General features: G+C 47.7%; 1 long non-coding RNA gene across 2 annotated transcripts in view; it reads left to right on the forward strand.

Annotated features, from left to right (window-relative positions):
- The first annotated feature begins 4,768 nt into the window (after positions 1–4,768).
- The window catches only part of LOC122441333, an 85,502-nt gene continuing 62,788 nt past the window's right edge, over positions 4,769–27,482 (forward strand). The window contains exons 1-2 of one of the 2 annotated variants that reach the window (XR_006269333.1): positions 4,769–5,165; positions 19,887–19,993. This is a non-coding gene — a long non-coding RNA (uncharacterized LOC122441333). Of the gene's footprint in view, positions 5,166–7,396; positions 8,209–19,886; positions 19,994–27,482 lie in introns of those variants that run through there. The other variant, XR_006269334.1, reaches the window with a different exon arrangement.

Genomic DNA, 27,482 nt, shown 5'->3' on the forward strand with positions numbered 1-27,482 from the left:
AATAGACCTGGGATAGCTAAAGGATTTTTGAAAACAAAGAACAAATTTGGAGGACTAACACTACCTGATTTTAGATCTTATTGTAAAGTTATAAGAATGAAACAATGTGGTATTGACATGCAGATGGACAGATGGATCAACAGAACAGAATCTGTGTTTTAGAAGAAGATCAGTTGACTTTCAACCAGGATGCAAAGGCAGTTCAGTAGAAAAAAGATACTCTTTAAACAAGTGAAGTGATGCTGGAACAATCGAATATCCACATGCACAAAAGGTTGAACTTTGATGAATATCTCACACTGTACACAAAAATTGACTCAAAATGAATCATACATAGGTCAACTTTTAAAACCTACAGCTGGGTGGGATGATTTAAGAGAATAGCACTGAAACATGTGCATTACTGTGTGTAAAATAGACGACCAGTGCAAGTTCGATGCGTGAAGCAGGGCACGCAAAGCCGAGGCTGCGGCACAACCCAGAGGGATGGGGTGGGGAGGAGGAGGGGCGGGGCTCAGGATGGGACGCACACATGCATACCCATGGCCGATTCATGTTGATGTATGGCAAAAGCCATCACAATGTTGTAAAGTAATTATCCTCCACTTAAAAAAAGAAAAAAATCCTACAGCTGTGCAAGTTCTACAGGAAAACACAGAAGGAAATTCTAGGCAGAAGAGAAAGTCAGAGAGCCTCTGAAACTGAAATTCTGGGTTAGGCAAAATGGTTTTAGATATCTGACAACAGAAGCACGACATGTGAAAAGTTGAATTCATTGGACCTCATAAAATTTAAGGATTTCTACTCTGTGAGAGACACTGTTAAGAAGACGAAAAGATAAGCCATAGACTAGAACATATTTGCAAGTCACATATCTAACAACAGATTTGCATCCAGAATATTAAAAAAGGAATTCAAAATCAGTAATAAGAGAACAACCTAATTTTATAAATGGAAAAAAGAATTGAACATACACTTCATCAAAGATGTATGAAGGCCAAATAAGCACAATATCATTGGGGATTAGGAAATGAAGTGTAGACAACAAGACAAGATAACACTCCACACCCATTAGAATGTATGAAATTTCAAATACTGATTGAAATGTGGAGGAGCTGGCACCTTATACACTGCCAGTGGGCACGCAACATAGCACATCCACTGTGGAAAACAGATGGGCAGTTTCTTAGGAAAATAAGCATACAGTTGCCCTGTGACCCAGCAACTCTAGTCTTAGTATTTGCCCAAGAGAAATGAAAGCACATGTCTGCTCACCTGAATGTTAACAGCGGCTTTACTTTTTAAAAATATTTAATTTTTGATGTGGACCATTTTTAAAGTCTTCATTGTTTCCATTTCTGTAAAGTCAATGTTGTTTGTTTTATGTTTTGGTTCTTTGGCCAGGAGGCGTGTGGGATCTGAGTTCCCCAACCAGGGATCGAACCTGCACCCCCTGCATTGGAAGGCCAAGTCCTAAACTTGACTGGACCGCCAGGGGAGCCCTAGCAGCTTTGCTTTTAATAGCTCAAGACTAGAAACAATCCCCAAATATAGCAATGAGTAAACAGATGAACAGTGACGTGTCCCTATAATGGAATACTGAGATAAGAAAGTTGTTACACGTGGGAGTATGGGAAATGAAGCCCCAAGTCATGAAATCTGAAGCTGAAGAGTTAGACACATGGATGGCAGATCCTGGGAGCCAAGTTTCTCATCACTGGAGTGGGATGTTACAGACAGGCCAGGGGGAGTGGCTGAAATGATCTGCGGAGCAGTGGATTAGCGATGTAGACCTCCATAGGGACTCATGTTTAGCTTAATATCGATACAGATGGACACACACAACATATCTATAGATACAAAAGTGAAATTGTTAGTCACTCAGTCATGTCTGACTCTTTGCTATCCCATGGACTGTAGCCTGCTCCTCTGTCCATGGGATTCTCCAGGCAAGAATACTGGATTGGGTAGCCATTCCCGTCTCCAGGGGATCTTCCCGACCCAGGAGGTGAACTCTCATCTGCATTGCAGGCAGATTCTTTACCATCTGAGCCACTAGGGAAGCCCATTTATAGATATGGGTTAGTATAAATACCCATGTTTAAGTTTTTTTAATTTTTTAATTTTTATTTATTTTACTGTGCTGAGTCTTAGTTGCGGCATTCAGAATCTTTAGTTGTGGCATGTGGAATCCATGTTCCCTGACCTGGGATTGAACTTAGGCCCCCTGCATTGGGATCATGGAGTCTTAGCCCCTGAACCACCAAGCAAGTCCCAATCCCCATATTTACTTGCTCTGTCAGCTAAGAAGTCCTGAAAGAAATGACATCCCTGTAGCAAGTAAGCACACCTAGTACCCAGGTCTTAGGCTTTACGACCATCCTCCAGTAAAAGGGAGTAGGACTTCTTGGAGAAATGGCTGTTTCTAGGATGTGCAGGATGAGCCTGAAGTATCTTCTGAGGTCAGAGAGTAAGTGCTCAGAAAAGCAGACAGCAACAGGCAATGATGGAAGCGTGTCCAAGGAACACAGCCGCTGCGAGAAAGAGCTCCCATTGGCCAAAGCTGAAACAATGTAAGCAATAAAATAGTCTTGGATTATAAATAATCCAAATATAAAATAAATATGGACAATTTCATACTGACAGTATGAATAAATAGATGGAGAATAGGTAAATCTCCCACACAGTGGAATTTCAGATAATTAATGTAGATACTCTGGCCCCAAGGAGGTGGAGCGGAATTCCTGCACACAGAAACTTCCTTTCAAGAATACAGTGTAGAAAGGGAGAAGAAGAGCCTTGAAGGACTTCTCAGGTGGCCCAGTGGTACAGAATCCATCTTGCAATGCAGGGGACGCAGGTTCGACCCCTGGTTGGTTAACAAAGATCCCACATGCACGGAGCAACTAAGTCCATGCTCCACAGCTACTGGGCCCATGCGCCATAGCTAGAGAGTCCATGAGCTTCAACAAAGACCCTGCGTGCCACAACTAAGACCCAAAGTAGCCAAGTAAATAAAATAAGCTTTAGAGAAACCCAACAAACACTACCTTGGCCAGAAGATCAAGGTCAACATCAAGAGTAATGAGGCGTCTTGAATGTATGCACCCTTGCTGTAATGTGATGAGAATGGCATTTGACTTCTGGGTTTTCCTCCCAGAAACCCATAATCCCAACCTAATTGTGAGAAAATGCCAGGCGAATCCTGATTGAGGAACACTCTGCAAAATACCTGACCAGTGCTCCTGAAAAATGTCCAGGTCAAAAGCAAGGACAGTCTGAGACAATGTCTCAATGAAGAGGAGGTTAAGAAGACAGGACCACTTCATGTAATATGATGAGAACAGAAGATGGAGATGGAGACAAAACTAAGGAAATCTGAATAAAGTGTTAAAGTGTTAGTCACTCAGTCATGTCCGACTCTTTGTGACCCCATAGACTGTAGCACACCAGGCTCCTCTGTCCATGGGATTCTCCAGGCAAGAATACTGGAGTGGGTGGCCATTCCCTCCTCCAGGGGATCTTCCCAACCCAGGGATCAAACCCACATCTCCTGCATTGCAGGCAGATTATTTACCACTGCACCATCTGGGAAGCCCTCAAGGAGTTTATCAAATCCCAAAGGCAAAGTTACATCCTCTTGGGAAAGTATCTGCAGAGAGGCACCCCTCTGGTTTCCTTTAGCTGTCCTTTTGGACCGCAGCCGATTCCCCACACATGCACGTGGCACCTGAGCGTGTGGGCAGAAACGCGCCTGCTGAGTAGAATGAAACCCTGCAAGTGCTCTGAGGGTTGAAACTTTGAAGAGGTTGAGATCTTTGAGAGCTGAAGAACCTTTGAATCTCCCTTCGGCTCCCTCTACCCTGACCACAGCCCTTCTCTTGATGTAAAACACGTGCTCAGATTGACAACAATAAGGCATGTGGCTGAGCCGACAGGTCTGTTTTGCTTTTTGCTTCCTCAGCGGTTGGAAACAGACCCTCCTGAGATCTGCAGGAGACCATAAATGGGTGACCCATCCCCCCCACCTCAATCATACCCGTGGAGTTGTGACAGGGAGCAGGGACTGGGCTCTCTGCAGCTGGGAACAGAGTCTGTGTGGCTGGCTGTACTGGGGTGGGGTTCCCACAGCTTTGGAGAAGATAGGATGAAGGTGCCTGGACTTTCTTGGAGGCCTGTAAAGCTTAAACTGAAATGTCCAGGAGCCCATAGAGGGGACCTTCCAGAACAGGGTATGCATGACCCCCCTCACCCACACCAATTCTACCGACGACATCTCTCTCCATGTGATAGACAGCCTGCCTTCAAACCAGAACTCCAGGTTGCCACGCTCCCTTCTGCCACTGAACCAGCTGTTCCACCCCGAATGGGTCCCATGACCTCTTATCAAAGAAGTGGACTGAATATTTTCTAAAGACTCTTCCAATGCTCAGAAGTCTCTGAGGTCGTTTGTTTCCGAACGAATGGAAAATTGGCCACATCTCCTCCTCCTCTCTGTAGGATCCAAGTTGCGTTCATGCATGAGCGCTCAGTTGTGTCCAGCTCTTCATGGCCCAGTGGACTCTAGCCCTGCCATGCTTCTCTGCCCATGGAATTTTCCAGGCAGGAATACTGAGCTGCCATTTCCTCCTCCAAGGGGTCTTCCTGGCCCAGGAATCAAACCCGAGTCTCCTGCTTGGCAGGTGCATTCTCTACGACTGAGCCACCAGGGAAGCCTTATTGATACTCATTGGGACCTAATTCCTCACCTGGGTAGGCTAACACTAGAAGCATCATTCATAATGTCCATCATGTGAAAGAGTTTTCAGGTCTCCTCCTGGAAACAAATTGGGATAACTGGAAAATTCGCAAGAGGCCAGGTCTGTAAGTTGTTTAGACAAGAGGGATTGTTCTACACCGTGGTTTCCAGAGAGTTCCCCCTGTGCCCAGAAGGGGAATCAGATGCCTTCATTGCTTTGGAGACCTTGTGGGAGAAATAAACAGTGTAATTTCTGCTGAGAACAAGGCAGGGTAAGGATTCCAAGAAGGAAGTCTGAGCTGAGGTGGTCTGAGCTGAGAACCCCTGAACTACGCTTGCCTTGCAGGTTTCACCATTTGTTCCAACTTAAAGTAGGCTCGGTGCCTGTAGGACAGAGCTCAAGGGGCCTTCACAGTTCATTTTAAAGGTAAACCACCCACAGCACCTGAGTCCCTCATCTTTGCCTTTCTAGTAGCATCTGTATCAGTTTGCTGGGAGCAGCATAACCAAGTATCAAAGCCGGGGGCTTAGAACAGAAGCTGACCGTGCCAGTTCTGCAGACTGGAAACCCGAGACCAAGGGGTCGGCCAGGCTGGCCCCTTCCGAGGCTTGAGGGGGAGCCTGCTCCAGGCCCCTGCAGGCTCCTGGACATTGGCTGGCTGTTCTGGGTGGTCCCTACCTTGTAGCTGCATCACCCCCATTTCTGCCTTCATCTTCACATGATGTTCCCTTTGTTTTTTTTTTTTGGCTGTGCCGGGTCTTAGTTACCGCATGTGGGATCTCACTAGAAAAGACCCTGATGCTGGGAAAGTCCAAGGCAGGAGGAGAAGGGGACGATAGAGGATGAGATGGTTGGATGGCATCACTGACTCGACGGACATGAGTTTGAGCAAGCTCCGGGAGTTGGTGATGGACAGGGAAGCCTCGAGTGCTGCAGTCCATGGGGTGGCAAAGAGTCAGACCCCACAACTAAGTGACTGAACTGAACTGAACTGAACTGAACTATGGGATCTAGTTCCTGGGCCCCTGCATTGGGAGTGTGGAGTGTAAGCCACAGACCACCAGGGAAGTTCCATGATGTTCTCCTTGTGTGCACATCTCTGTGTCCAGATTTCCCCTTTTAATTTTTATAAGGACATCAGTTATGTTGGCTTAGGAACCCAACCTAATTCAGTAGGACCCCATCTTAACTAATTACATTGGCCTCTTTCCAAATAAGACCACATTCTGAGTTTCTGGGGGCTAGGCCTTTAAAATGTAAATTTAGGGGGACATAAAGCTTCCCTGGTGGCTCAATGGTAAAGAATCCATCTGCCAATGCAGGAGACTCAAGTTCAGTCCCTGGGTTGAGAAGATCCCCTGGAGGAGGAACTGGCAACCCACTCCAATAGTCTTGCCTGAAATCCCATGGACAGAGGAGCCTGGTGGCTTACAGCCCATGGTATAGCAAATAGTCGGACATGACTTAGTGACTGAACAACAAATCAACCCATCGCAGCATCCTTTCCACACAGGGAGTCAAGTTGGAGGGCCCATCAAGTCACAGGCAGGGAAAGGGATGTGGTGGGCGGGTCCCTCGTGTTTGAAGCAGTTCTGGATGCTCTCTGCTTCCCCCTTCCCCTGGGCCCCGTCACTGCTGCATCACAACATAGACTGAGCTCAGGTCCCCGGCAGAGTGCGGTGTGAGCTGACATCAGTGCCCCTGCTGGGGGCCGGGACTGGGCCGGGACTCTCAGGCCCACCCAGAGGAGAGCAGGCAGAGGAGGATTCGTGATTCTGGCTCACACTTCCCCCTGTGAAACGGGGTGATGTGACGCCCTGCCCCGCCCGCCTAGGGTCAAAGTGGTAGTCACACAGTCGTGTCTTGACTCTTTGAGACCCCATGGTGCCCACCAGGCTCCTCTGTTCATGGGATTTCTCAGGCAAGAATACTGGAGTGGGTTGCCATTTTCTTCTCCAGGGGATCTTCCCAACCCAGGGTTTGAACCCAGGTCTGCCACATTGCAGGCAGCTTCTTTACTGTCTGGGCCACCAGGGAAGCCCTAGGGTCAGGCCAAGCCCAATAGGAAAACTAGATGGACTGGCTTTGAGAACACCTCACAGCTGGTGACCCAGGAAGCATACTGACCGTGGATGCCCTGTGCCAGCTGGTTGTCTCACCTCCTCGGGGCATCCTCTGCGCCGGCTGGCAGGGACCCTGACTGATGACTAAGATGTACCTGGCCTTCCCCGGCTCCGCTTCACTCACAGCAAGAGGCTCAGCCAGTCCCCATTGGCAGCCTGCCTGCCTGACCCGCTGCTCAAAGCAGAGGCTGAAACCCCCCTGGGTTGCATTTCAGGAGCCCCAGCCTGCTCTCCTCGGGCACTGCGCTCTGAGCAGCACAGACTCGGGGGCTGTGCTCTGGCCAGGTGAGCCGGCCGCACCTGTGGCCAAGGTTTCTCCCTCGGGGTCCCCCTGTCTCTCCACCAGCCTTTTCCCACCAAATCGCTTCCATCCTGCAAGATTGAAAGCTGACTCTGGGCGGGGAACAGAGGGTAGGAAGTGGTCTTTGCCTGAAGCCCGTTGCCTTATTTACGCTGGCCGCCAGGCCTCTCCCAGCAGCCCTAAGAAAACAGAGGACTGTCCAGAGTCAAGTTCCTGCCTGTTTTCGCCCTGGAGGTGGATCAGGTTTTAAAGGAAGGTTTCCGGCGGCCTGCAATACCATTTTGGTTTGTTTTACCTGTCTCCACCTGCCGGACAGGGAATTAGCCTGCTGGCCGGGGGCCGGGCCGGCAAACACCGGCAGGCAGCAAAGCTCAGGGGTGTGGGTCTGACAACAGGCCGAGGAGGCCTGTTCCCCTCCACAGAGCTTTGCGCGCGGGAGGCCCAGGCCCCGATCTGAGCTGGCTCCGAGTAACTCGATATGTTTTCTTTCGTTGCTGTGGACACAGTGCGCCAGATTTAACTCTGCCGCATCTGTGTCTATCTGTCCGGTTGTTGCAGGGGCGGGGGGCAAGGGGGAGGGTTATCGGAGGGAGAGGGGAGCATGTCCCTGTGTCCTTGTTTTTTTCCTATCCATCTTCCTTTTTCCCTGCCTGCATTGCTCACTCTGCTGTATATAACCCGACACGACTGTTGTGTGTCTCGATCCCTAACCTTTGGGGAGGACCAGTGCGCTCTCTGTCTGCTATAAGCCGCTGTGCAGACGCCTCCAGGCGCCCTGTCTGGGAAGCCCTGGCACTGTCAGAGTTAACAGCGGGCCTCTGGAAACTTGAACTTCCCCAGAAGTGCTTGTGCAGCAATTAGCAGAGCCCCACTCAGATGCAGAAAAAAGTCCCCTCGGTTATAAATGAACAAGCAGCCCAGGGTCTTGGAGCCAAGAGTCACCACTGTGCCCAGGCCTGCGGTGGTTACCCCCTTTGCAGAAAAGCCTGCACCTTCCAGGACTGTATTGGAGAAGCCTGATGCGCTAGCAGGATTCTGAGGAAAGGTGGGAATCTGCTGTCCAGTGAAAACCCATCAGGCCGGGCCTCACATGTAAGATGCCCAAGGTGCACCAACCTGAGGATGGTAGAAAGGGGCACGCATTGTAGCCTGGGATGATGGATGGATGGCCTTTTCTGGGTGAACAGGAGCCTTGCTTCGCTTTGCTGGAGGGAGATACCAGGCTGGCAGAATACTTAGTATTGACGAAAGAGTGGTGGCCAGAGATAGTGCCTCACCCAGCGCCGCACTCAAGGGGGGCGGACGTCACTCCTAAGGCCCCAAGGCCCTGTGAGATCAGGGCACAGGAGTGAAGAGCCTGTTTCTCTGTTTATTTCTTCCAGCCATCACAGAAGTGCTGCAAAATACAGAACCGTAGGTCTCCTTGCGAGGAGAAGATGTCTTGGGTCATCCTGGGCTATATTTAGAATGGAAAATGTGCTGGCTCAGAGAAAACTGATCATGTGCCCTTCTCCAGGCTTCACGCTGAGCTGGGAGCCCTGCCCCATCACCCGCCCTCCCCATCCTTCCCACAGCCCTACCACCTGCTTCCTCCTCCAGGGAGCCCTCCAGCTTATAGGGAGACCCCGCAGGGGAAGGCCCAGCTTCTCTTGTGAATATTCACAGGCATCCCCCTCTCGTGAGCACCATGAGGGTCTTGTGGAGGGCTGTGTGCAAGGCTGGCTGTGAGCTCAGAGCTCAGAGGGGATATTTGACCTGATGGTGGGAATTCCTTGGCCTTCCCCAATGCCCACTTCTGCTTCTGCAGGTGTGAAGGCTGGGGACATCGTGGCAGGGAGTGGAGCCATGGAAATCTAAGGACCGTCCTGGGTCCAGCCCCTCGGTTGTGCTCTGGGCAGTATTGTCACCCTAAGACTCCTGAGAGTCCCTTGGACAGCATGGAGATCAAACCAGTCAGTGCTAAAGGAAATCAACCTTATTGGAAGGACAGGTGCTGAAGCTGAAGCTTCAATACTTTGGCCACCTGATGCAAGGAGCCATCTCATTTAGAAAAGACCCGATGCTGAGAAGGATTGGGGGCAAGAGGAGACGGAGATAACAGAGGACAAGATGGTTAGATAGCATCACTGACTCAATGGACATGAGTTTGAGCAAACTCTGGGAGATAGTGAAAGAGAGGGAAGCCTGGCGTGTTGATGTTCATGGGGTTGCAGAGTGGGACACGACTTAGCGACTGAACAAGAACAAGAGCCACGGAGAGAGAGCTTCATGGTGGTGATTGTTGGGCCAGTCCCCATCAGCGCCCTGTTAACTTTTCGTAACCATCAGAATGTTTTTAAGAACCTGGAAGTTCATTGCATCACTGTTTTGCTTTCGGAGCTGCACGTGATTTCTCAGAAGGAGCGGCCCAGGCCCGTCCTGTCTCCGATACTGACCCAGCCACGAATTTCCACTTTACTGGGGACAAGGGGTCAGAAGTGGCACCTCTGAAGGCAGCGTCTGCTGCCCGTGCTCGAGGGGGCAAGGAAGCAGTGGGGACACAGTGACACTCTCAGTTCTTGGGCACATGTTCTGGGCTGGGGCGCCACGTCCATTTCTGATCTCCACAACCCCTCTGAGAGGTGGGAACTATTGCGTCCATTTTCCCATCGAGGAAACCAGGGGTTAGATGCCTTGTCATGGACTGTTCCCCCACCCTCCTTGCCCAGCTCCCCACCATGGTCTTGCTGGTCCTCCCTGTGACATGCAGCCCTTGTTCTCCTGTGACATCACCCACTTGGCCCCCAGTCCAGCCTCTCGCCCCACTGGACTCATTCTCCACACAAACCAGCTTGATCTTTGGGAAAGACTCTGAGCTGTACCCTTCTCCTCCTTAGGGCCCAGTAGTGGCTCCCTGTTGCCCTTAGAAGGGGATCCTGTCTCCTCCCTGTGCATGGTCTTGGCTGCGGCTCATCCCCTCTACTCAGGCAGGCCAGCCTCAGGGCCTTTGCGCCTGCTGTTGTGTGTCCCTGGCGTGGACCCTGGACTCTGAGCACACGTCTGTCTCCTTCCGGCAAGGGCTGAGGCCCTGTTCTCCTTGTGGTTAGCCCTCCAGCCCCCACTTGCACATCTGTTCTCTTGGGCAGGAAGCAGGCATTCAGGCTCCCACACTGTGAGGCTGGTACCTCCATCCCCAAGACGCAGGCCTTCCCCAGAAGCCTGGAGCCCGCTCCTTTGTCCCAGGCTGAGACAGGCTCCCAAGGGTCAAGTCACTTGCTTCCTTCTTGCATAGGTTGTGATGGACGTGATTCTTCCACCTTGGGCCCCTTGGCCAGAACTGAGGCTCTGCAATTAGGGTGAAATAGCTCCTCGTTCATGGAGCTTTAGGACGTGAACTGACACATATGTCCTCCAGGTCTATCCAGAGGGGAAGCGAACCACCTCTACCTGCATTAGATGGCCTTACTTAAACCCAGCACACTGACATGCTTTCTGCACTTGGCTTTTCCTATTCAATTATTGCATCATCTCAGAAGACAGCTCCCTTATAACTAGTGAAGCTTGGGCTGGCTTGGCCATCCTGCTCCTGCCCACACACCATTTGATCTATTGTTATTGTTCAGTTGTTAAGTTGTGTCCAACTCTTTGTGACCCCATGGGCCATAGTCCCGCCAGGCTCCTCTGCACATGGGATTTGCTGAGCAAGAATACTGGAGCGGGTTGCCATTTCCTTCTCCAGGGGATCTTCCTGACCCTATTGCTTCAAAATAATTCATTCCCAGTTATCAGGCTCCTGAGATCCACCAGTCACCTGGAAGCAGTCCTGTATTTGTTGCTCAGAAAAACTGGCCCTTTCAAAGGGCTACTCTAGGGTGGCCTGGGACAGTAGCCACCTGGAGGAGATTCTTTGAGACAACAAGTGATCCTTTGTGCAAGATGCTATTTGAGGCCCTCATAGAGGCTTCCCCAATGGCTCAGCAGGTAAAAGAATCCTCCTGCAATGCAGGAGACACAGGAAACACAGGTTGAATCCCTGGGTTGGGAAGATCCCCTGGAGGAGGAAATGGCAACCCACCCCAGTATTCTTGCCTGGGAAATCCCATGAACAGAGGAGCTTGAGGGCCTACAGTCCATAGGGTTGCAAAGAGTTGGGCACAACTAAGCATGCATGCATGCAAACAGGGCAAATAAGGTTCCCTTTCTCTTACCCTCTGCTGGTTTTAGCAGCTTCCCCATCTCTGTGCCTTCTAGTTCAAAACCGAAAATTTCAAATGAAAAAAGAGAGAGAGAGAGAGAGAGAGAAGACAAACATGAAGTAACATTGACTAGTTCATTGAGGCCATCTGTCAACCATATTTTATGTCCCTGATTTATTTTATAGCCCTAGTGTCAAACCTTCCTTGTCAATTTAACACAAGAACATTTTTTTAATTAAAATTCAGTATCATCAAGCAGGTCATAGGGTGTGAGCAATATTCTCTTTGTTCTAAAAATCCTCATGTAATGAAGCTGCCATTCACAATTGTTTCCCAATGACCTGCTTATTTAAAATAAAAAAATGATTTTCAAGGAACAGAAATAGGTGCCTTTTCGCAGCATGGGATCCAGCAGGAATGAGAAGCTTACCAATCACGGCCCAGCCCCTGCGAGATGCCAAGGGTGGGGAATGTTGTCAGATGTCAATTTGGACTGAGTGTTTCTGAATACATGTGACTGCTTGGGTTTCCTGTGGTGCATTTTATAGACTGATGTCACTTTTTAAGAGATAAATTATTAGATGAATGTTGATAAACGAATGTACGTTCAGTGTGCTGGAATCGAGATGAGAACGCCAGTGAAGAAGCAGGAAAAGGCTTTAGAAGAGAGTCGGGGACCAGGGCGCTGAGCTGGGGCACATTGCCCATGACCAAGGCCTTCTGCACCAGAGACAGACCCCCGGAGTCCCACCTGGTGAGCAAGCCAAGCCAAGGCAGCCTCTGCCGAAAGCCCCAAAGACCCACAGCGGGGGTTGCAGATCACAGCAGGGCCTCGTTTGGGGGGTTTGTTTTCAATTCCTGAACCAACATGTAGAAATCTAGTGACTTCTGTATGTGAAGCACTTCAGTCGTGTCCAATTCTTTGTGGCTGTATGAACTGCAGCCCACCAGGCTCCTCTGTCCATGGGATTCTCCAGACATCAATACTGGACTGGGTTGCCATTTCCTACCCTAGGGATCTTCCCCACCCAGGGATATAACTCCCATCTCCGAAGTCTCCCGCAATGGCAAGTGGATTCTTTACCACTAGCGCCACCTGGGAAGCCCTACTGACTTCTGGTTCTTTCCCCAAACCAAAGGGTCTGGGGACTGAACTTCCCTGGTGGTCTGGTGGTTAAGAGTCCGTGTGTCCCTGCAAAGGATGTGGGTTCAATCCCTGGTCAGGGAACTAAGATCCTACATGTTGCACATCACAGCCAGAAGATAAACAAAAAAAAACCCCTACGATCTGGGCTCACAATGTCTGTATCAATCCACTTAAGCCACTTATTAGCTGCCCAGGACCCCTCACCTCTTAGCTGCTGAGCCCTATAGTTCTCTGAATTGTGGCCTCACCCCAAGGGATATTTAGACAGGAGGAACAACCTTTCTTCCTTTGGAACACCTCACTCCCTCCTGCCAGGGTGGTCTTGGGCAAATCATCCTGATGGCAAGCCTCAGTCTTCCCATCTCTATAGTGGGATGACAGTGGGACCTCATAGTTATGTGCTGTGTGTTCACTCACTCAGTCATGTTTTTTTTTTTTTTATGCTGCCAGACAGTTTTATTTAAGACTTTACATATCTGAATAATCTGTTAAAAAGCAAATGTTCATTTTTTAGAGTTGCACAAAAGGAAAATAATAGGGAAAGTGATGGCTGGCTTATGATGTGGGGCCAATTTCCATAAGTAAAATAAAAAATCTAAGTTTTAGAACCTGGGGCTCTAAAAATAGCACTTATAATTAATACTGTTCTTCATAGTTTAAGGAAGTCACTACATTTTATTTCTTGATGTTATAGATTTAACAACATATTGGTAGCAACATGTAACTTCTCACATGGATTAGACATCAAGAGACCAGTTTATGTATATAAACTTAAACACTGAAAATGAATATATTCAGCTATTATGCAACTTACAGCAAATACAAACTTGTTAACAACTTTCCAGAAGGCACAAAAGACAGTGTTAATAAAGAGTGGTCTTTTGCATCATTTTCAAAAATTCTTCCTTGTTTATTTCTCCATCCCCATCATGATCAGCCTCATCAAGCATTTCCTGAAGTTCATCATCTGTTAAATTTTCCCCTAGCTCCTTAGCAACCCTCTTGATATTGTTCAGTGATATACTTCCTGTATCATCATCATCAAATAATTTGAAAGCCTTCAGTATTTCTTCTTTTTCATCCTTTTCACTCATTTTTACACTCATCATGGCAAAAAATTCTTCAAAATTAATGGTGCCAATTCCTTCTTTGTCAGTTTCAGCTATCATCTTTTTAATTTCTTCTTTCTTTGGCTCAAATCCTAAGGCCCGCATTGCAATCATGTCTCCAACCGGCGCCCCCGGCCAGGACCTCCCAGCTTTACCCGCCAGCCGAGCTGCCCAACAGTAGCTCACCGCCTCAGTCATGTTTAACTCTTTGTAACTCCATGGACTGTAGCCTGCCAAGCCCCTGTGTGCATGGAATTCTCCAGGCAAGAGTACTGGAGTGGGTTGCCATTTCCTTCTCCAGTGCATCTTCCCGACCCAGGGATTGAACCCACATCTTTTGTGTCTGCTGCCTGGGCAGGCGGATTCTTTACCACATGCGCCACCTGGGAAGCCCAGGACCTCATAGGGTGTCAGTTAAAGCTCCCTCCCCTCTGCCTGCAGGTCTTTAGGGGCCACCAGTGTATTTTTACGGAGGGAAGACAATTGGGTGCTCTGTGTGCCAGCAGCCTCCCTGCTGGCTTCCTCTCGAATGTCTTGTTGGAGGAGTGAAGACAGAATTATTCAGAAACAAGTGATTTCCCAGCTGTAGGCTCCTCTGCGATGACAAAGGACTCACTCAGCCCAGATTGGTGGTGAGGCAAGAATTACACAGTGCAGAGAGGCTGCTGGGACCATCTTGAGTTTGTTTGTAACCAATCTCAAATAATTTAGATCTTTTTAATTCGCAGCAAATCCTATTCCCTCGACAACATCTGCGGTAAAATAGCAGGAGCGTGTGTGCAGACCAAGTGTTGCGGGGTGAGGAGGTGCTTTTTGTTTTCCCACCACTGAATCCATAGTTACCCTCTCAGTTGAAATCTTATCATATTTAACTGGTTCCACATAAACAGATCTGTGTATATTTTCAGTAGTTTCAGCTGAAACCTGTTAAGAACAGATGTGCAGATGGTTGCCCTGCACCGATCCATTTAAATGTATTTTTCCACAAGCAGTGTTTTTCCTTCAGTCCCTCCTTGAGAGAGGAAGGAGTAAGAAAGTGGGACCTTTATTGAGATGTATATTACATGCTTCTGAGTCTCTGCCACTAGTGCTTTGCTGTTGGTTTTTCAGCAGCTCTTTGGCACATGGGGCTGTGAGTACTGGGTGTGCATTGATGTGATGGGCGGTGTCTGCCCTGGGCCTCTGTGGCTGGCAGGATACCAGCTCTTAGCTCTTCTGGATACCACCCATCTGAGGGTGGACCAGTCTTTCCCGGCTGCTGCAGAATCAAGTAGCCTCTGTCCAAAGGCTGGAGTAAGTTATCCACTTCTTTGACCCTTTAATTTTTTTAAGCAGGAAAAAAAAAGAGGGAGAGGGGAATGTAAAAAACTCAAACTCAACAGCAACCAAAACCAAATCATCTGATTTTTAATTGGGCAAAAGACTTGAATAGCTGTTTCTCCAAAGAAGACAAGCAAATGGCCAGCATGAAAAGATGGTCAGTATCACTGAGATTCGTGCTCACACTCAGTTGCTAAGTCGTATCTTTGCCTCTTTGTGACCCCACGGACTGCTGCTCAGCACGCTTCTCTGTCCATGGGGTTTCCCAGGCAAGAATACTGGACTGGATTGCCATTTCCTTTTCCTGGGCATCTTCCAGATGCAGGAACTGAACTCGAATCTCCTGTGTGGCAGGCGGCTTCTTTACCACTGAGCCACCACGGAAGCCCCACTGAGAATTAGGGAAATGCAAATCAAAACTATAAGGGGATATCACCTCATACCCAAGAGGAGAGTTAGTATTAAAATTAAAAAAAAAAACAAAACAAAACAGAAAATAACAAGTATTGGCAACGATGTGGAGAAACTGAACCCTTACACACTGCTGGTGGAGGTGTAAGATGGTACAGCTGCTTGTGGAAAGTGGTATGGAGGTTCCCCCGAAATTAAAAATAGGACAACCATGAGATCTAGCAATTCTTCTTCTGGGTATATGGACAATAACACTGAAAGATTGAAAGCCTGAGCTTCCCAGGTGGCCCAGTGGTAAAGAATCCACCCGCCAACGCAGGAGACACAGGAGACGTGAGTTCGGTCATTAGGTGGGGAAGAACCCCTGGAGGAGGAATGCAACCCAGCCCAGTATTCTTTTTTTTTTATTTATTTACTTATTTTTTTATTGGGCCACTCCAGTATTCTTGCCTGAAAATTCCATGGACAGAGAAGTCTGGCAGGCTACAGTCCATGGGGTTGCAAAGAGCCGGACAGGACTGAGCCCACATGCATTGGAAGCAAGATCACAAAGAGACTTTTTCACACTCCTGTTCACAGCAGCTGTATTCACAATAGCCAAAAGGTGGAAGCACCTCGTGCATCCATTGACAGATGAATGGACAATCAAATGTGGTCCATTCATACAGTGGGAAATCATTCAGCCCTTGAAAGGGAACTCGGACACATACTACAACATAGATGGACCTTGAGGACATCATGCTAAGTGAACTAAGCCAATCACAGAAAAGACAAATCCTGTATGATTCCATTTATGTAAGGTATACAGAGTACACAAATTCATAGAAACAGAAAATGGAGTGGTGGCTGCCACAGGCTGGGAGGGGGGAGTGGGAAATGACTGTTTAATAGGTAAAGGGTTTCAGTTTTGTGAGATGAAAAAGTTCTGCAGACCTGTCACATAACAATATTTATGAACTTACTATTGAATGTACACTTAAAATGATTAAGATGTTAAACATAAAACTGTGGGAGGGAGGATCTAATCACGATACTCATGGATGGCGAGAGGATTCTATGAGATAAGGCACACTTAGCAGGACTTCGCCTTTTCATACCGTAAAGAAAAAATAGCTATGACAAAACTAGACAGCATGTTAAAAAGCAGAGATATTACTTTGCAGACAAAGGTCCGTCTAGTCAAAGCTATGGTTTTTCCAGTAGTCATGTACAGATGTGAGAGTTGGACCATAAAGAAGGCTGAGTGCCAAAGAATTGATACCTTCATAATGGAGAAGATTCTTGAGAGTCCCTTGGACAGCAAAGAGATCAAACCAATCAATCCTAAAGGAAATCAACCCTGAGCATTCATTGGAAAGACTGATGCTGAAGCTGAAGCTCCAATAGTTTGGCCACCTGATGTGAAGAGCCGACTCATTGGAAAAGACCCTGATGCTGGGAAAGATTGAGAGCAGGAGAAGGTCGGATGGCATCACTGACTCAGTGACATGAGTTTGAGTAAACTCTGGGAGATGGTGAAGGACAGGGAAACCTTTGCATCCATGGGCTCACAGTCGGACACGAGTGAGCAACTGAACAACAACAAAAAACAGGACTTTTTCCTGTGGGCTGTGGAGATAACTAAGGTGAAATGAGATAAGGCAGATTGTTTCCCCGGCTTTGAATTTCCGTTTTCCAGAGGGTTCCTCTCCCACTTCCTACTGCCCATGGGACAGAGTTCATCCCGCCTCCCAGGTCCTTGTCATAGGCTGAGCCCTCTCCAGGAGTGTCCCCACGGGGCACTGTGGGCCTCTCAGCCCATGCCTCTGGGGCAGAGCTCTGCCTCTCCGGCCGGTTCCCCGTGGCTGGCGCTGGCTGTGAGACACCGCCTGGCCCCTTCTGGTGGCCTCTGAGCAAACCGCAGAGCCCCCGGCCCTCCTGTCTGCAGGCGCTCATCCCACGATATGCCCTGCGTTGGGAGGAGGGGACAGAGGGCCTGCTGGGTGCCATGACGACAGGTGAGCCTCGGGGGCTCAGTGACACCTGCTTGCAGCTCCAGTTCTGCCGCTTGTTGAACCGTTAGCCCCATTGTGTCCCAGGTGAAGGGGTGAGGCAGAGTGGGGCTTCATCACCGCTAAAGATTCCAGGCCTTCCGGGGGCTCTGTCCCCCTGACCTCTCTCCAGCCTGCCCCCTTCCGCAGGGCACAGCCGCCAACACACTCACCATGCCTGGGTGTGTGGTCCCTTGCAGGATGCCGGGAGCTGGGTGTTAACACAAGCATGTCTGTTTTTTCACGTGAGCTGGGGGTGGTATGTCCTGGGCTCTAAGAGCACAGTGAGGCTTGGAGGCCCCTGGCAGAACCGTGGAAGAGTGGTCGTTGGCAAGACTGGCATTTCTGTCCCCTGAGAGGAGGAGACCCTCTGGCAGGGCTTGGACTCAGCTGAGCAGAAAGATGAGCGGTTGACTTGGGAGGTGAGATTACGTTCCTGGCAAAGTGACACCACTTTGTCTAAATGAGGAGGAAAGAACAAAAATCAAACCGTTCGTTAACATTTCAAAGAGGTTAAAAGAGCCACTTGAGTTCCCACTTGGGTTCCTCTCCTGGCCAGTTCTATGGTGAGGGAAGCCAAGGGCTGCTCTTGCTGGCGGAGAATTTTGGGGCGCCTCTGCTCTTGGTGGGGGTCTGCTGCTTCTGGGTCCCAGCTTCTGATCCATTTAGGAGATGGTTCTGGGGATTCTCACTTGTCTTTGGAAAGGCTGATCTTCTCCAAGCTTTTCATATCCCTTCTGTATTTCTTTCCCATGCAGATTCTCTTGCTGGCTCTTTTTGCTATTGTTTTCAGAAGTTAATATTCACAAGCTTTGATTTCTAGGACCAGTCCTGGACTTTATAGAAGTGAGAATCAACAGGCTCAAAACTCAGCTTCGTTACTCATTTGACTCAAACGGGTCCAGGGCAACACCCCTGAGCCACAGCCAGAAACGAACGTCCCCAAAGTGGGGCTCTTGCCTGGAATCTCACCGCTCAACCAGGAGACCTGAGCACACTTAGCAAAGTGAGAAAGATGCCCCTCCCTTCCCTCCGGAACAGAGACCCCAAGACGAGCCTGGTCACTCTCCTACTCTGCCTCCATCTTCTGCAGCCTGCTTCCAGATTCCTTTCCTTTATTCACGTTGCTATCCCCTCATCCACCAGTATTTTCAGAATCCACACACACATTCATCCATCACTCCAGTTTCCAAATAGTACCTTTATCAATAGAGTGGTATTTCCCTAAAATGAATGACAGCTCCACGACCTTTCCTCTCAGCCACAAATGAACGGGGACTTAAAAGTGTGTGTGCATGCGTGCTTGAGTGCATGCCTGCCCCATGCTCATAGTCCTAATGGAAACCAGGATAAATTACAGAGAATGGTCACATAATGATTACAAAAACGTACACGAGGCATAACCCATTAATGAGCTACATTTTGTTCAAAGCTGAGATACACCTTTGTGCCGGAACGCAGTCATCTGTAGCAATGACTAATAATATAGTTGAGGATCTGTTCACATTTTCCCCCTTTTGTGCCTATTTTCATAAGTTAATAACTCAAGCATGAAATTGTTTCAGGCTGAAAACTTGGTGGTGAGAGCACGGCAAACTGTGTGGGAAACAACTTTGTGTTGTTGTTGTTACTTAATTTAGCTTGGCTATTTTTTAAGTTACGGGAGTAGAAATGTCCATACGGGTTTTCTTGAGCCATGCGTGTTTGTGAAGCCCGAGAAAGTCTGGGTTTGTGTTAGACAAGGCACATTTTTAATAGCTACAGATAGAAGCTTCCCTTCATACATGTGTGTGCTTTAGCTGTACTAACAGGTCGATATTGTTGAGGGGGGTAGGCTTGGATGATATTGAATCAGAACGCTATGAATGACATCATCCTGAATTCACCTGCCTTCAACTAGAAAACTTTTATCCCAAATCAAAGAGCCTGGTGAGCACACAGCTGCCTTAAATAGATGAGGACAGGAACAGGGCTGGGTCTTATTAATAGTAAATTCCTAAAACAGTGGAAGGAGCAGAAACAAGATGAATGGTCAATCATAATGCTGTTCATCCCTCCTGGAGTTGGATTGACTGGGCATTTTCCTGTGTCTCCCTAGTGGCTCAGACAGTAAAGAATCAGCCTGCAATGCAGGAGACCCGGGTTCAATCCCTGGGTCAGGAAGATCCCCTGGAGAAAGCATGGTTATCCACTCCAGCGTTGTTGCTTGGGACAATGACCTCTGTCATGACCCATTGACAGAGGAGCCTGGTGGGCTACAATCCATGGGGTAACAAAGAGTCAGACACGACTGAGCAACTAACACTTACTATATCCTGAACCAGAGAAAGTCCTCCTGCAGGAGACCAGATTTTCTATAAGTCTTTTAAATTTCTTTTTCTTTCCTTTTCTTTTATTGGGGCAGGAGACTGAAAAATGCAGAGAATAGTACAACAAAGGCCTAAGTACCCACATTCCAGAATTAGCAAAGGTTAGTATTTTGTAATGATGACTCTAACATTGCTCATAAAGTTGTTCCCTTTATTTCACAGATGGGCAAAGTGAGGAGGAGCAGGAGGGATAGGATGTGACTGAGCCATACAGCCTCCAGCATCTTGCTCCTAGATGGACTGGATCCTACAGGGAGAATCTGGAGCTGGTAAGACAAGCATTCTCGTCCTACTTTAAAGATGAAGAGCTTGGAGCCCCCAGTGCATGTGGATGAGGTCCTCCATGTTCTGAGCCCTGTGCTGGCCTAGGAGGACAATACAGAACGAAAAGCCCAAAGCAAGTGGGACCCCTGCATAATGAGGGTGCAGAGAGTGGCTGCATGGAGGGGGAAAGGTTCCCTGCAGCCAGGGCAGCTTCCCCAGGCCCCTAATCCAGGAGCAAGCCAGCAAATACTTACGGGGACGTCCCATAGAAAAATCGTGTACTTCATAGGGCATATCTGAGCCAGTGACTCAAATTAAGGATCATCACCAAAGAAAAACAAAATATCCTGCCATCCAGTGAGATGATGTGATGCTTTTTATTTTTACTAGTAGATTGCTCCATTTATAAATCTTTGATAAAACCCTCCCCCCACCAAAGAGCAGCTGAATTCATCAATTAAAAAAAAAAGTGAAACTGATGGGGGATGAGAGCTGGCTTTCTGTGAGTCCCTAGCTTCTCAGGCTGCAGCTCCGGAGTGGCATCGGTGGAGCCCACGCTAGGTTGCATCATAGTCTGCTAAGCCACCTGCGCTCTGAGAGCGACAGGAGCCGGCTGGGGGTCCACCAGCTGGAATCTCAGAAAGCATGGTCTCTAAAAATACCCAGCTCTGCAGATTCGCCTGGGGCCAAGGGGGCTTCTTGACTGATAGCTCCCTTAGGCACCAACCCAAGTTCAAAAAGGAAAAAAACACTGCCTTTTCACCTTGATTGATTTTAGCTCTGGAGAGTTTTCGCTGGTCCTTTCAAAGTGATAGAAACTCCCCGGAATTATTTTAGGAAAAGTAAAAGACAGCAGAACGAAGCTAGAAGCCAGGCTTCGTCAGAGGCTGGGGCTCCAGCGTGCGTGACGGACGCCCAGCTTCCCTCCCCGCAACCGAGGTCACGGTTAGGCGGTGCCGGCATCTCCCCACGGTCTGGCACACTCGGACAGGACGCGTGCCTGGCAGCTAGGCGGGGCTGCAGCCGGCCCCTGTCCACCCCAGCCTGGGGGCTACCTCTTCCGCGCATCCACGGAGCAAGGGGAGGGCATGGAACTTTACAGTCCCACCGCATAAGGGAGAAAACCAAGTCCAGTTGGCCCGAAATGAAGGACACAGCCCTGGTGCTCAGGGTCTCATCGTCCTGGTGTGTGCGAATGAGTTGTCCCCCCAGCAATATACAGAGCGCTGTTTGGGAAGAAACGTGCCTCCTCCTAGTCTTGTTGCTTCAAAGACAGAAAAACCACAGGTTCCTGACAAGGGGCATGGGCTTTATCAGCTACAGCAGGTCCTTCCTGGCCTCAGCCTGGTCGCTTCCTCTCACCATAGGCAGAGACACAGACAGAACGCCCAGCTCAGGCCCTGACACGGTGGGAGAGTGGTGTTCAATCCTCAAAAAAGCGTTCAGAAGAGTTTGCTGAGCCGTGATGCATTCTGCCTTCCTCTCTCCGGTTGGGTTGGGCACTGGGCCACCTTTGAAGTCACCTCAATCCAAAGACAAGCAAACCTAAAGAGGGCAGGGCAGTTAACACCGCACTGACTTCACAGGCTTCCCTGGTGGCTCAGTGGTAAAGAATCTGCCTGCCAACGCAGAAGATGAAGGTTCAATCCCTGGGTGGGAAAGATTCCCCGGAGAAGGAATGGCAACCCACTCCAGCATTCTGCCTGGAAAATTCCATGGACAGGGGGGCCTGGCGGGCTACAGTCCATGGGGTTGCAAAGAGTCAGCACAACTGAGCAACTAGACAACAGCAACACACTAACTTCATAGTCTGGTGCCTCCAAGAAAACACAGATCTTTGAAAAGATTGTTTCTGATCTAGATCCACTCCAGATTGCTTTAAGGTGAGAAGTTTTCTGCTGCTGGAGGTGACCTTGTGTGACCCTGGAAAACTGGCTTTGCCATGGCCCTGAGAAGAGGCAGGGAAAAAATTAAGACAGTTGCTTGAATGGACTCCTTGAATGGGGTTTGGAAAGATTTGGTTAACAATTGCCTCATCGTTTCTAAAACTCATTAGCCAAGGGTGAGAATTCCAGTTGCTCCGTGTCCTCATTAATGTTTACTATGGTCAGACTTTTTGTTCTAGTCATCCTAATGCATGACTGGTGAGATCTCTTTGTGATTTTAGATTCCCTGAAGTAGATAACAGCAACCCACTCCAGTCTTCTTGCCTGGAAAATTCCACAGACAGAGGAGCCTGGTGGGCTACAGTCCATGGCGTTGCAAAGAGTTGGACACGACCAAGTGACTGAGCACACACACACATAGAATTTAAAGACTTTCACTCAATTAAATAAACACAACTCATTTAAAATACTGAGTTTTGTAACCCATGAGCACAGTATCTCTCTATTTATTCAGGTTCTTTTTAATTTCTCTCATCAGTATTTTATAATTTTCAATGTGTAGCTATCGTCCATCTTCTATCAGATTTGCCCTAAGTGTTTTATACTTTTTGATACTATTTTCAGAGCTATTTTTAAAATTTCAATTTTCAGTTGTTCACTGAAAGTATACATTTTTTTTGTGCATTAATCTCTTATGCCATATCTTCACTGAAGTCACCTTTTACATTCTAGAAACTTTTTGTTTCTATAGGATTTTTTACATAGATTCTCATGTCATCTGCAGATAAGGATGGCTTTACTTCTTTAGTTCCAATCTAGAACTTTTTTATTTTTATTTCTTGCCATATTGCACTGGATCAAATCTTCAGTGCAATGTGGAATAGAATCTGTGAAAGTTTCTCATCTTTGGAGGAAAATATTCCATCTTTCACCATTAATAATGATGTCATTAGCTATTAGTTTTTAGTAGATGCCCCTTATCAGATAGAGAAAGTTCCCATCTATTCTTAATTTGCTGAGAGTTTTTATCAGGAATATTAGCTGGATTATATCAAGTGACTTTTTGCATATATTGAGACGATAAATTTCTAGTGCCATCATTTAGCAACTTGAGTCAAGTCTAGAAGATTTACCTCTTTTTATATCTTTTTTCCCTTCCTGTTTATAATTGTCTTAAATATTTCTTCTACATATATTGTGATTCTCATTAGCAGTGTTACAGTTTTTGCCTCAACTATCAACATAATTTAGAAAAATTAAGAATGAAAAGAAAGTCCATTGTAATTACCAGTATTACCAATATTTTTTATTATTGTGTTGTTTCTTCCTTACTGATGTTCCAGAAGTCTTTCTTTTATTGTTTCTTTTTTTGTCCAGGAAACTTCTTTTAGCCACTCTTATATCTGCTAGTGACAAATATTCATTTTTCATTTTTTGGAAATGTCTTAATTTCCTTTTCATTTCTAAAGGATCCTCCACTGGAAAGGATCTTTCAACTGAATACAGGAGTTTATGCTAACAGTTCTTGTCTACATACATTGTAGCAATTCTTTTCTTTCAGCACTTGAAAGTACTCTGGCCTCAGTGGTTTCTAATGAAAATGTGCTGTCATTCAAATGTTTTCTTCCATAGGTGGTGTCACTTCTCTGTTTTATATATATGCATATACGTTATATATATAAACATCTGTGCTGTGCTTAGTCGCTCAGTCATGACCGACTCTTTGTGACCTCAGGGACTGCAGCCCGCCAGGCTCCTCTGTCCATGGGGTTCTCCAGGCAAGAATACTGGAGTGGGTTGCCATCCCTTCTTCCAGGGAAGCTTCCCAACCCAGGGACCAAACCCAGGTCTTCTGCACTGCAGGCAGATTCTTTAACTGTCTGAGCCACCAGGGAAGCCTGAGAATACTGGGGTGGGAAGCTTGCTGACCCAGGAATCAAACCAGGGTCTCTCCTGTTTCTGAAGTTTTACTCTCGTTCGCACTGACCGGGCTCCCCAGGTGGCGCTAGCGGTAAAGAGCCAGCCTCCCGTGAGACTGGATATTTCATGTCTTGTCTTCCAGGCCACTACCGTCCTTTACTTCGCTGTTAAGCTCCTCCATTTAGATGGGTGTTTTGGTTGTTGCTGTTATGATGACTGTATTTTCTGTTATAAAATTTTCATTTTGTTCTTCTACATTTTTTCTGTCTTGCTTGAGACTTCCTATCTTTAAATTTGTTTCAAGAGTATTTGTGTTTGCTCTTTGAAGCATTGTAATGGTGGTTGCTTTGAAATGTTTGTCAGATAATTTTAATATCTCTGTCATTTCGGTGTGAAAGTGAAAGCGCTAGTTGCTCAGTCGGATCTGACTCTTTGTGACCCCACGGACTGTAGCCCACCAGGCTCCTCTGTCCATGGGATCTTTCAGGCAAGAATACTGGAGTGGGTTACCATTCCCTTCTCCAGGGGATCTTCCTGACCCAGGGATTGAACCCAGGTCTCCTGCATTGCAGACAGATTCCTTACCGTCTGTGAGCATTTATCAGTTGCTTTCTTCATTCAGTTTGAGATGATCCTGGTTCTTGGTATGATGAGCAATTTTCTACTGAAAACTTGACATTTGGGGTGTTCCGTTTAGAGATTCTGTATCTTATTTTAATCTGTTTTCACTGGCTTCCTCTGACACTGTAGGCGAAGGTGTAGGAGGCAGGGTGGTGGCAGCAGTGAGCTGCCTCATCAGTGCCAAGTGGGGGTGGGAGTCCGGGCCTCTCACTTGGCCTCTGTTGGCATCAGGGGCAGGGGTCTCCTTCTTACTGCTGGGTGGGAGGAGAAGTTCAGCTCACTGCCTCGTGCTAGGCCTCCGCTGATAGCACCCCCATGGGGAGGGGTCAGAGTGCTTCGTTGCCATTCCCCATGTGGCCTTGTTGCCCCTGAGAGGCAAGAGTATCCTGACTCACCACTGGGCCTCCCAGATGCCGCCCTCACTGGGCAGGAAGCAGGTCCTTGTTGCTGTGCGTGGGGATAAACGTCTAGGCTCGTGATGAGGTCTGCACTGACCCAGGGGAGGAGCTTGTTACACGGGGTAGGGATGAAAGTCGTAGCTCCCTGCTCAGCATTCTCAGATACCACCCTGGGATGGGCGGCAGGTAGGGTGGTTTGGGGCACCCAGTTTCAGCCTGGTCATGAGAATGGATGGGCGACTGAGCTCCCCATAGCCTTTGCTGACTGAACTTGGGTCTCCTGCATTGCAGGCAGATTCTTTACTGTCTGAGCCACCAGAGAAGCCTGATGATGTAGTTTCTATGATGTTTGGCAAAAATGGAACAGTTATTGCCTAAAACTTTTCTTTCTTATTGGGCTGTCCTTTTCCAGGCTCTTTGGCTAGAGAGAGCAGGATCTTGTGGGGACTTCTCCTGTGTCTGCTCTCTTTTGGAATATGAGTTCCTGGCTTCTTCAATGCCTCGTCTGAGATACACGAGACAAAAAGAAACCAGTGATCTCACCTCTCTGTTCCACTGGTCCCAAGGTTCCTATTAGTCTGTCTTTTCTCTATTTTCTAGAATCTGCTTAATGTTTGTTTTGTATATTATATCAGGGTATTTAGTTGTTGAGAGCAGGAGAAATGGATAAGTATGTCTGTTCCAACTTCCTGGAAGAGAAAGTCCTCATCTCACTTTTGGGATGCATTTACAAGTAAGTTGCAAAGATTCACTCTTCAATACCTCAGCCTGTGTATTATTAATTATAGTTCAGTATTCATACGAGGCACGGGTTCAATCCCTGGGTTGGAAAGATCCACTGGAGGAGAGCATGGCAACCCACTCCCGTCTTGCCTGGAGAATCGCATGGACAGAGGAGCCTGGTGGGCTACAGTCTACAGGGTTACAAAGAGTCAGACACAACTGAAGTGACTTAGCATGCATACATGCACCTTTGCTTATATCTTTGTAAGTTAAACATTGTACACACATGAAAAAGTAGAAATCTTAAGTGGACCATTTGATGACCATAGCCCACCCTCTGTCAAGACATAGAACTGATCCATTACCTGAGAAATTCCCTCATACTCCTTCTCAGTCAATCCTTGTTGTCAATCACCCCCCAGAGGCAAACACTGTTGTGTTTCTTCTAACATCCTAAATTAGTGTTATTTGTTCTAGAATGTCACATGGATAGAAGCATGCATCAGACACTCTTATGTGTCCGGCTTTCTTCTTTCAACATGATATTTTGAGATTTATCTGTGTTTTGTCCTTCATTCTGTTTTACTGTTGAGCTATATTCATTCCATCACATGAATATACCACAGCTTGTTGATCCATCCTCCTATTGATGGACACCTGAGTTGTTTCTAGGTTTTGGCTGTTATAAATCAAGCAAAGGAGAATGCTTTTAACTTGGAGCATTTTTTTTAAATTTTTTATTTAAAATTTTAATTATTTAATTTTGGCTGCCTGTGCATGGGCTTTCTCTAGTTGTGGCAAGTGGGGGCTACTGTCTAGTTGCCCCCCATCTTCCCAGACCAGGGATTGAACACTGCATTGGCAGGTAGATTCCTAACCACTGGACCACCGAGGAAGACCGGGAGCATATTTTTTAATGGTCTGAATCAACCTTCATCTGAATGCAGGGTCATATTTGAAAATGTCACCTACAACTCTGACATACCAATTTTTATAGTTTTCTGAAATGATATAAAGTATCGTTCTTTCATTCGTTTCTTTGTTGAACCACTATTTAGCAAGCCTGTTCTCTGTGCCAGAAGTGAAGGTAGGCCCTGGGATTAGTGAGGAGGAGGGCAGACTCAGGTCCCTGCCTGGTGAGCTGGTATTCTAGTGAGGGCAGAGGGGAGGCACAGTAAGCCAAACGAGAAACAGATACATAACATCCATTAGCAACGTGTGCTCTGAAGGAAAAACAAAGCCAGGTCCATGGGTGGAGGAGGCAGATGGGTGGCCCGGGGGTAGGTGGGTGTTATTTTTAGCTCTGGAGGTCAAGGGAGGACCTTAGAGGAAGGCAGGGAGTATAGTTGGAGAAGGTGAGGTTTGAAGACACAGGACCTTTTAAAAAATTTGTTTTATTTAAAGTATTTCTTAAATCTTTAGCCATACTGCGTGGCATGCATGATCTTAGTTCCCCGACCAGGGATGGAACCCATGCCCCCTGCAGTGGAAGCATAGAGCCTTAACTGCTAGACTGCCAGGGAAGACCAGGACTTTTTTTTTTTAAAAGTCTGTGTCTTTTAAGCACCTTCATGCCTGGGAATTCATGCACTTCAGAAAAGACTTCTCTGTCACCATTAAAGGGTGGGGAGATCCAAGGCCCCGAGGGGGCAGTGGGCCAATTATGTCACAGAGACCCTGGACAAGCCAGACTAGAGGTGCTTGCCCACTGCCTGGGCGTTGATGAGCCGACCTTCTTAGCTTCCTGAGGGTGCTTTCAGTCTCCCCAGCCTCTCTGCCCACCCCTCCCACTCCTGCAGGTGCTTCCCCAGGAAGTGTTAGCATGGAGTGAGAAAGCCACCGGCAGCCTGAGGTCTGGGGCTCTTCTGTCTGTGCGTCCTTGAGCAAACCCTCTCCTCTTGCTGGGAGGTTCAAGTCAAGTTGGTGGTGTGACACCACCCCCCCCC

Source organism: Cervus canadensis, chromosome 5 (assembly GCF_019320065.1).
Source record: "Cervus canadensis isolate Bull #8, Minnesota chromosome 5, ASM1932006v1, whole genome shotgun sequence".
Taxonomy (NCBI): Eukaryota; Metazoa; Chordata; class Mammalia; order Artiodactyla; family Cervidae; genus Cervus; species Cervus canadensis.